The sequence below is a fragment of the Bubalus kerabau genome, chromosome 16 (genome assembly GCF_029407905.1).
Source record: "Bubalus kerabau isolate K-KA32 ecotype Philippines breed swamp buffalo chromosome 16, PCC_UOA_SB_1v2, whole genome shotgun sequence".
Taxonomy (NCBI): domain Eukaryota; kingdom Metazoa; phylum Chordata; class Mammalia; order Artiodactyla; family Bovidae; genus Bubalus; species Bubalus kerabau.
Window position 1 is genome coordinate 9,549,856 of NC_073639.1, and position 9,990 is coordinate 9,559,845.

A 9,990-nucleotide genomic window follows, 5' to 3' on the forward strand; every position below is an offset into this window, starting at 1 on the left:
GTTTCAATCATTCATTCCAATGTTTACTGAGCTCATACCTTGTACTGGGTACTGCTTTAAACTTATGAACAAGAAGTGAGAAAAGCAGTTAATTTTGGACTTCATGGAGTTGCTGTTCTAGTTGGAGAGAGAAAAAAAAAAGTAAGTACTTTAAAAAATTAAGGCATGAACATGAATCAACCATAGGTGCACAAACAACAAAATTCTGTAAAACAATAACAATTACCTTTCAATTAAAAAATAAAAGCAAAGATTCCAATTAAGAAAAAATTAAGGCAGGAGTTCTATTGAGAAAATACAGTGGGGAGGGTGATGAGGGGCACTAGGTTGAAGGGGTCAGTATTAAACAGGGTGGGTTGGCGAGGCCTCACTGACTGCACTGGAAGTCCCTGTGTTGCAATATTTCCAGCTCTGCTTCCCCTTCACCAAGTGTACGGATGATGGAGATTAAGTCAATAGCCCAAAACTCGGCCGTCATCTATCTGTATCTCCAAAATAAGACGTGAATACTCTCACATCCCCAAATCACAAAAGCCCAAGCCTGACCTGTCAAATCAGCAGAAAGCTCAGAATTTTCTTGAGTTTTCCTCCCAAAATATTCCTGAGAATCACTGGAAGGATTAGACTTGTCTATCAGTCAGCCCCTGTTTTGCCTGCCTGTGGCCATCCACCAGGAGAGGGGATCAGCACGGGTCCATGGAGGCTGGGGACATCCAAACCTGCTTGGCCTTCACCTGGCCTAGCAGGCAGCTGGTGCTGAGGTCCAGCTGATGGTCAGGAGAAGCCCTGGAGAAGCTGGATTCACGTTCATTTCCACATTGCTCCCTGTCACTCCTACTGATCTCTGCCCATTTTCCTTAGCATTAGCTTCCTCTGGTCTGGCAAGCACTTCCTTTCAGCTTCCAGGTATGGGTCACTCTGCTTAAGTAAATTTCCTCTCAGGACTTTTTCTTTTTAATACAGTTTGGTTTCATTTGGGAACTTGTTTCAGAGGGTAAAGCATCTGTCTACAATGCGGGAGACCCGGGTTCGAGCCCTGGGTTGGGAAGATCCCCTGGAGAAGGAAATGGCAATCCACTCCAGTACTGTTGCCTGGAAAATTCCATGGACAGAGGAGCCTGGTAGGCTACAGTCCATGGGGTCCCAAAGAGTCGGACATGACTGAGCGACTTCACTTTCACTTTCATCAAACATGATCAGTTACTTGGGAATCTCTTCTTCAGTCCTGTGTAAATTTGAGAGTGAGGTGGGAGGCACAGCCCAGCTCCATCTGACCGCATCAGAGACCCAAATGCAGATGAATACATTCAGGGATTGATGGGAATCTCACTTCTCCTCCCACAGGGCCAAGCCAAACAAGGACTGTCACTGACACACACACACAGGCAGAGTTACGTATGCGCTGTGACTGTAAGGGAAAATAAGAGAAATGATTTCCATAAATTATTGGTGAAAAAATTTCATTTTGTTAACATTTGAAATGTTCAAATAAAACACAAAAGAACTCACCATTCAAATTTGAGCAAAATGTCAACGTTTTACTGTCTTGCTTGAGATCTTTTATGTTTTTAAAGCAGTAAAAAGTTGTCATTCCAGGGCAGGGGAAAACCCACCTCATGGTAAGAGAGTAGCATGTGCCTCCAGGGGGAGAAGACATCAATGGTGTCCCCCTTTGGAGAGAGGCTACCATACCACCTCATCTCTCAACTCCTCTTTCAGTATTTCTTTGTTTATTTGTTTGATTTCTTTGTTTGTTTCTTTAATTCTATTGCATTCTGAGTGATTTCTGCAGGACTATCTTCCTTCTCACTAAATAACTAAATATCTTTGTGACTACATCCAATCTAAGTTAAATTGTATCTGTTAAGAAGCAGAGACATCACTTGGCTGACAAAGGTCCATCTAGTCAAAACTGTGATTTTTACAGTAGTCATGAGAGCTGGGCAGTAAAGAAGGCTGAGGGATGAAGAGTTGATGCTTTTGAATTGTGGTGCTTGAGAGTCCCTTGGACAGCAAGGAGATCAAACCAGTCAATCCTAAAGGAAATCAACCTTGAATATTCATTGGAAGGACTCATGCTGAAGCCAAAGCTCCAGTATTTTGGCCACCTGATGCAAAGAGTGAACTCTTTGGAAAAGACCCAGATGCTGAGAAAGATTGAGGACAAGAGGAGAAGGGGGCAACGGAGGATGAAATAGTTGGATGGCATCACTGACTCAGTGGACATTAATTTGAGCAAATTCTGGGAGATAGTGAAGGACAGAGAAGCCTGGCATGCTGCAGTCCATGGGTTTGCAAACAGTCAGACATGACTTAGCAATGACAGATTTTTAAAAAAATTTTTAGTGACTTTTAAAATTTTTGAGATTTCTAATTGATTCTTTTCCCTATCTACCTATTCTTATTATAGCATTGCCTATAGTTTTTGTTTAGTGATTTCTTCTTAATTTTCATAGATTTTACTTTTTATTTCTTTTAATATCCTAAACACAACTATTTTGAACTAAGAAAAACATCACCCTATTTGAAAGAGATTTGTATGCTGAGAGTGATAGGATTTGCTGAAGTGTGAAGAATAACTTCTAGGTTTTATAACTTATTTAGATGGGGATGGGAAGCATGGAGAAATACCAGGTCTACGGGAGAAAATTATGAGTTCTATTTGAAGTTTGAAGCCCTTCTTCAAACAGTTGGACAAAACATAATTATTGATGTTAATTTTGAATACAGAATAGGAGAAATAGAAATAGTCCACAGGATAAATTTTAGTTATTGATCCAAGAATTATTCAGTGGCTATAATCTCAAGCTTTATTTTAATTATGAGCTTAAAACTTTAATTCTTCTGTGAGCAAGTGAATAAATATACTCTTAGCAAAGACACTTACTCCTTGGAAGGAAAATTATGACCAACCTAGATAGCATATTCAAAAGCAGAGACATTACTTTGCCAACAAAGGTTTGTCTAGTCAAGTCTATGGTTTTTCCTGTGGTCATGTATGGATGTGAGAGTTGGACTGTGAAGAAGGCTGAGCACCGAAGAATTGAGGCTTTGGAACTGTGGTGTTGGAGAAGACTCTTGAGGGTCCCTTGGACTGCAAGGAGATCTAACCAGTCCATTCTGAAGGACATCAGCCCTGGGCTTTCTTTGGAAGGAATGATGCTAAAGCTGAAACTCCAGTACTTTGGCCACCTCGTGCGAAGAGTTGACTCATTGGAAAAGACTCTGATGCTGGGAGGGATTGGGGGCAGGAGGAGAAGGGGACGACAGAGGATGAGATGGCTGGATGGCATCATGGACACGATGGATGTGAGTCTGAGTGAACTCTGGGAGTTGGTAATGGACAGGGAGGCCTGGCGTGCTGCGATTCATGGGGCCGAAAAGAGTCGGACATGACTGAGCGACTGATCTGATCTGATCTGATCTAGCAACTTTTATACTATTTTCCTTATAAATTTGCCATTTTTACTTCTGAAAGTTAAAGTATTAGTTTCTCTGTTGTGTCTGATTCTTTGTGACCCTATGGACCGTAGCCTGTCAGGCTCCTCTGTCCATGGAATTCTCCAGGCAAGATATAGGAGTGAGTTGCCATTTCCTCCTCTAGGGGATCTTCTGGACCCAGGGATCGAACCTGGGTCTCCTGCATTGCAGGCAGATTGCTTACCACCTGAGCCATCAGGAAAGCCTAAATATTTTATGTTTCAGGCACTGGTCGTTAATTCTTGATCCAAGTCCCTGTTCCAGAAGTATTGTCACATGATTAGAAGTGGAAGTGAGGAAATTAACAGAGAAAATGAAAATTGAGATGAAAGTCAGATCCCAAATTCATATCTTTTGGTACCTTATCACCCACCTGTCTCTTTCTCTGCATATCTGATTATCTTCTCACCTTTGAGCTTCTGTCTCCCTTCTCTCTATCATTTATCTCCCCTGCTGGTTCTGGCCCATATGGGAACCAGAAGATTTGATCTTGAGCACAGAGTGGGCTGATCAGATGATGGAGGGGTGGGGATGCTGCAGAGTGGTGGTGAAATGTGCTTCTAGGAGTGACCAGTGCACTCAAGAGGCAATTCTCCCCTAAGTGTACCGCTGGGGGCATGTTTGACAACTATTGCAAGAGAGGTTAGCATTTCTGACTCCAGTTCTATAGGCCAGGAGTCCCCAACCTCCAGGCCTCGGACCAGTACCTCCTGTCAGATCAGTGGTGGCATTAGATTAGAAATCAGTGCCAATAAATGTAATGTGCTTGAACCATCCCTAAACCATCTCCCCAACCTTGGTCTGTGTGAAAAATGGTCTTCTATGAAACCGGTCCCTGGTGCCGAGAAATGGGGAACTGCTTCAGGCTAATGGCAATATAATTGGGAATCAGAAGCTTCATCCTAAGTTAATAAATAAAATAAAATAAAAAAAAAAAAGTCAAAATTAAAAAAAAAAAAAAAAGTAAGATGATGCTTCTTCAGAAGTACCTGGTAAATATTCATTGAGTGAATGAATGAAGAAACAGACTTAGATCAAGCAACAATAAAGCAACAGCAGACAACTCAAATAGTGGTGATATGTGGTTTCCATCCTTCGAACTGGAACCAAAAGATTATTTGCCAAAACTCAGGACAGAAATCTTTAGTAAGTGACTTGCAAAGGTACAGTCCTCTGAGGTTGGAGGTCACCTACTCCAACCTTCTCCTTTCACAGGTGAGAAAACCAGAAACAGAGAGGTTAAGTGTGCCTTCTTCCAAGTCATGGCCTGGTTGGTGGTGGCCAGGTCTGGAAACAGATCTCCGGACTCACTGATTATTCCTGTTTGGCCTCAGGGTTCTCTCTGGGGCCTGAAGCAGTTATACATCAGTCAGTCACTTGTTAACTCACTCATTCATCCCCCTAGATATGAGCTGAGTACTTCCTTTGTGCCATTCTCTGCCCTCTGTGCTGGTTGTGGGGCAGGAAAAAAGATAGGTGGGATTCCTGCTTCTGTGGACCTTACCATCTATTGAGGAGACAGGCCATAAATAAATAAACAAACCAAACAAACAGATTGGTTAAAAGAAAAGGAAAGGATCAGGGAGTGAAAACTGCTATGATGAAAACAGGATGTGAAAAAAAAAAATGAGGCCTATTTTAGTTTAAGGTTAAAGGAGGGTCTTGTGGGAGCTGCATATAAGAAGCTTCTCAAAGGACAATCAAGGGGCCATCCTGAGGAAGAGCATCCCAGGGCTGAGGTCCTTAGAGAAACACGGGCTTGGAGAGCCTAAAGAACAGGGAAAAGAGCAGTGTGAGGAGGGAAGGGAGGGGGTAATCCATGTTATTGAGTGGGACACTTAGATCAAAAAGTTGTCAAGCCAAAGTCATAAGTCTATGCAGCAAGCTGGAAATTGATGATGGTATAATGTGGTGGGGAGAGGGGAGCAGGACAGATGTATTGAAGCCACAGTGGAAACTGTAAATTTACATGAGAAAAGCCTGTACAGGAATGATTAGAATGGGACTACGGGGTTCTGGGTAATATGATTTCTTTTTTTCCATTTCTTTAGCATTTCCAATTTTTCTCTAATGTGCTTCTTTGCTTAAGTGGCAAAACTGTATAAAATAAATTACAGCTGATGCTTTAAAAAATTTTAAAAAATACTAAATATCTGGGTGTCCTAGAATAGATTTGAGTTAGATTTTTTTTCACTTAAATATTTAAAAATTGCATTTAATATATAGATTTTCAAAAATCAAATAGTACTTAAGAACATGTTGAGAAAGATCCAAAATGCCCTGCACTTACTCAATTCCAGGTTCCATTCTCCTGAGGCAATCACTTCAGGTTTGGGCCTTTTTTTCTTTTGGTATTCATCTCCAAATTTCTAGATAACAGGACTTTATCTCTTGATTTTTCCATCACTTTAAGAGTTCCTTGGATCTCTCTCCTATGTTAGATTCCACTTTCCCTTGGCTCCCGTATTGGTTTGCTTCCTTGTTTTACTGGAGCACAGCCTCCTAGAACTTTAACAAAGAGTGCATGCAAAATGAACTTGTGTGCATCAATAAACTTTCATTCTGTACTCACATTTGATTGATAATTTGGCTGGGTAGAAAACTCTACCTAGGAGATTGTTTCTTCAGCATGTTTGAAAGCATTGCTCCACTGTCAGTGAAGTTTCACTGGGGCCATTGAAAAGTATGATGATATTCTTGATTCTTTTATATGTACCTCTTCCTCCTGCTCCCTGCACCAAAGCTGTTAGGATCTTCTTTTTATTCTTACTCTATTGAAATTTCACCCATAATGACTCAGGATGGATTTTTATTACTCATTTTATTGGGTACTCAGTGGGCCCTGTCAAACCATACACTTGTGTTCCCTAATTTGGGGAGTTTTTTGTGTTATTTCTTTAATAACTTCTCCCTTTTCTGTTTTTTTCTCTATTTTTTTCTCCTTTTGGAACTTCTGCTACTCATATGTTGGTTGATATTCACATTTTCTTATTTTTTCTCTGCAACTTTCTACCTTTTTTGTTCTACTTTTTGAAAGAGTTCCTCAACTTTGTTTTCAATCCTTTCTATTGAAATTAAAGTTGTAGATGTTCTTTTTTGGGTCATTTCATTTCTTCAGACACCAGTCATTAGAGGACTCTGGACTGGGAGTTGGAGTGGGAGTGATTACAACTCTTCCAACTCCGGAAGCTAGAATTGTAGGAGCTAAACAAGGCGAGAGGTTATTGGGGAGGAAGAAGGAACTCACTTAAACAAGGAGGTTTTCAGCTAAGTTTTGTGTCTCCAAGGCCAGATCCTTTTGACTCTGTTTCTCCAGAGGGAAACCTTCCAATCTTCTGGGATAAAAAAAGGATAGCTTTCTGGCTGAGTATGTTGAGAGATGGAATCTGGGTCTAATTATTCATTGCACAGATTTTAACCAGTAAAATTCTAGTATTTGTTCTCATCCTCCACCCCTGTGTTCACATGTATGTTGTACCTCCAGTCTCTGAGGCTTTCCAGGGGCTTGCATATCTGTAGACTGACTTGTTGGTTCTCCAGCCTTCCTTGTTCTTCTACAGGAAGTGAAGTTGCTCAGTCGTGTTCGACTCTTTGCGACCCCATGGACTGTAGCCTACCAGGCTCCTCTATCCATGGGATTTTCCAGGCAAGAGTACTGGAGTAGATTGCCATTTCCTTCTCTTTGCTAGGTTCTTCTACAGGAACCTAGCAAAGACTGGAAACTGAGGCCTAAGCAGTCCATGGCTCTCAAAATACTTTCTTACTAAATTATGCCATTATGAACACATTTTGAAGAATATATTTAACATAAACATATAATAAAAGCATAATAATGCAATGAACTTATGGATTTACCATCTAACCACAAAAGGTAGGAGATTGTTAACACTGGTGAATTTCTTCTGAGATGGATTGTTTTCTGAATCATAGATTCATTCATTAATTCTCTTTATGAAATCTGTTCAATAACATTTGTATTTCCTCTGCTCTACTTTTTCTTTTTTTCTCACGTCATCTTCCATTTTTCTTAACCTCTCCTCATATTTTCCATCTCCTGTCTTTCTTGCATGTAATTTACCTCAGTGTATTTTGGCAACAGAGTTTGTCAGAATGTCTAGTCTGTCATATTGCTAGAAAAGGAAGTCCCAAATCCCATCCATATGCTTTCTTTCTTGTAATGGTTCATTGACATCACTGGTCGGCTGTCAAAAACTTTTCTGGTTTTTTGCTTTTATGATTTTTAACATTTTCAATTCCCTTTCTGTCAATTTAGAGGAATTTCAGGAGAAATTTGAGATAAACACTTTTTTTCAGTCTAAAGTGTTTAAATTGAAATTGGTAGGATTCTTTTTTTAAAATTGTGTAGCACTGCATCAGGAATCCAAAATTCTTTTTTTTTTAATTTTTATTGAAATGTAGTTGATTTACAACATTGGGTTAGTTTCAGGTATGCAGTAAAGTGATTCATATATATATTTCTGTATCTGTATATATATACATGTATATATTCTTTTGGGGCTTCCCTGATGGCTCAGATGGTAAAGCATCTGCCTATAATGCAGGAGACCCGGGTTCGATCCCTGGGTAGGAAGATCCCCTGGAGAAAGAAACGGCAAGCCACTCCATTATTCGTGCCTAGAAAATTCCATGGACTGAGGAGCCTGGTTGGCTACAGTCCAGGGGGTTGCAAAGAGTCGGACACGACTGAGCGGCTTCACTTCATGACTTCATATATTCTTTTACATTCTGTTACATTTTAGATTACAAGATATTGAGTATAGTTCCCTGTGTTATACAGTAGGTCCTTGTTTGTTATCAATATATAGTGTATATATTTTAAAACCAAGCTCCTAATTTGTCCCACTACCCCCGTCTTTGGCAACCATAAGTTTGTTTTCTATGTCTATGAGTCTATTTCTGTTTTGCAAATAAGTTTATTTGTATTATTTTTTAAGATTACACAAATAAGTGGTATCATATGGTATTTATCTTGTGGTTTACTTCACTTAGTATGATAATCTCTGGGTCCATCCATGTTATTTCATTTTTATGGCTGAGTAATATTCCACTGTATATTTCTATTACATCTTCTTTATCCATTCATCTGTCCATGGACACTTAGGTTGCTTCCATATCTTGGCAATTATAAATAGTTTTGCTATAAACATTGGGGTGCATGTATCTTTTCAAATTATGTTTTCCTCCTGATATATGCCCAGGAGTGAAATTGCAGGATCATACAGTAGCTTTATTTTTAGTTATTTAAAAAAATCTCCATACAGTTTTCCATAGTGAATATATCAATTTACATTCCTACCAACAGTGTAGGAGGATTCTCTTTTTCCCACAACCTCTCCAACATTTATTGTTCATAGATTTTTTCGATGATAGCCATTCTGACTGGAGTAAGGTAATACCTCATTGTGATTTAGATTTGCATTTCTCTAATAATTAGTGATGTTGAGCATCTTTTCACGTGTCTTTGGCCATCTGTCTGTCTTCTTTGGAGAGATGTCTATTTAGATCTTCCACCCACCATTTTTGATTGGGTTGTTTGTTGCTTTGATATTAAGCTTGGTGAGCTTTTTGTATATTTTGAGGATTAATCCCTTGTTAGTCACATCATTTGCAAATATTTTCCCTTGTTCTGTAGGTTGTCTTTTCATTTTGTTTGTGGTTTTCATTGCTGTGCAAAAGCATTTAAGTTTAATTAGGTCCCATTTGTTTATTTTTGTTTTCATTTCCATTACTCTAGGAGGTCTAACTTTCTTTGAAAAAGAAAAGAAGTCTCCTGATGTAGTCATTTAATTTAGTTTTTGCTTAGGTGAAATTATTGGGACAAACTTCTAAGTGGCATTACAAGTGTTCTCCTTTAGCATTCTCTATGGTGAAACACCTTGTGGATGGAAAGATTCATTTCTGAAACTTATCTAGATGGAAACCTTCACTTTGAGAACATATGTTTTCATTTTGTAATATAGTCATCTTGATTAAAGAATTGAACAACGCAAGCTGGTTTAGAGACAAGGAGATACCAAAATATTCACAAGAAACCCATTGTTCTCTTTGTCTTTGAAGGAAGATAATGTTTTGAAATGATCACTTCTTAATTTGGGTGACTGGAAAATCGTCCCTCTAATTGAATAATCACCGCTGGGTAACTGCTGGGTTAATAATTGATGGATTTTACAAATTCTTTGAGCTGAATGTATTTTTGTAAAAGCCTAAATCCTGGGTATGTGAGGTGTGAAGTATTTCACTGCAGGATATTAGTGCAGGACAGCTTTATATCCGTATCCAAGCCACACCCACTGCTTCCTTTGTGAGATAAGAATCTGCCCACAGAGGCCAGTCCAGGACAGCCCTTTGCTGTGATTAGGTAGAGTTCTTTCAGGCAAGGCCCCGCCCCTCCTGGCCCTGCTCTTCTTCTCTGACATGCAGTCATCTGTCCTGGAGCACAGGCTCTAATTACCTCTGCCATTAGTCTGCCTAGCAGGACTGCAGATGTTA

General features: G+C 39.6%; 1 non-coding gene across 1 annotated transcript; it reads left to right on the plus strand.

Moving 5' to 3' along the window:
* The first annotated feature begins 8,000 nt into the window (after positions 1–8,000).
* On the plus strand, positions 8,001–8,072 carry TRNAY-AUA (transfer RNA tyrosine (anticodon AUA)). The gene has a single exon. It is a non-coding gene; the product is annotated as a tRNA-Tyr (tRNA).
* The last annotated feature ends 1,918 nt before the right edge of the window (positions 8,073–9,990 follow it).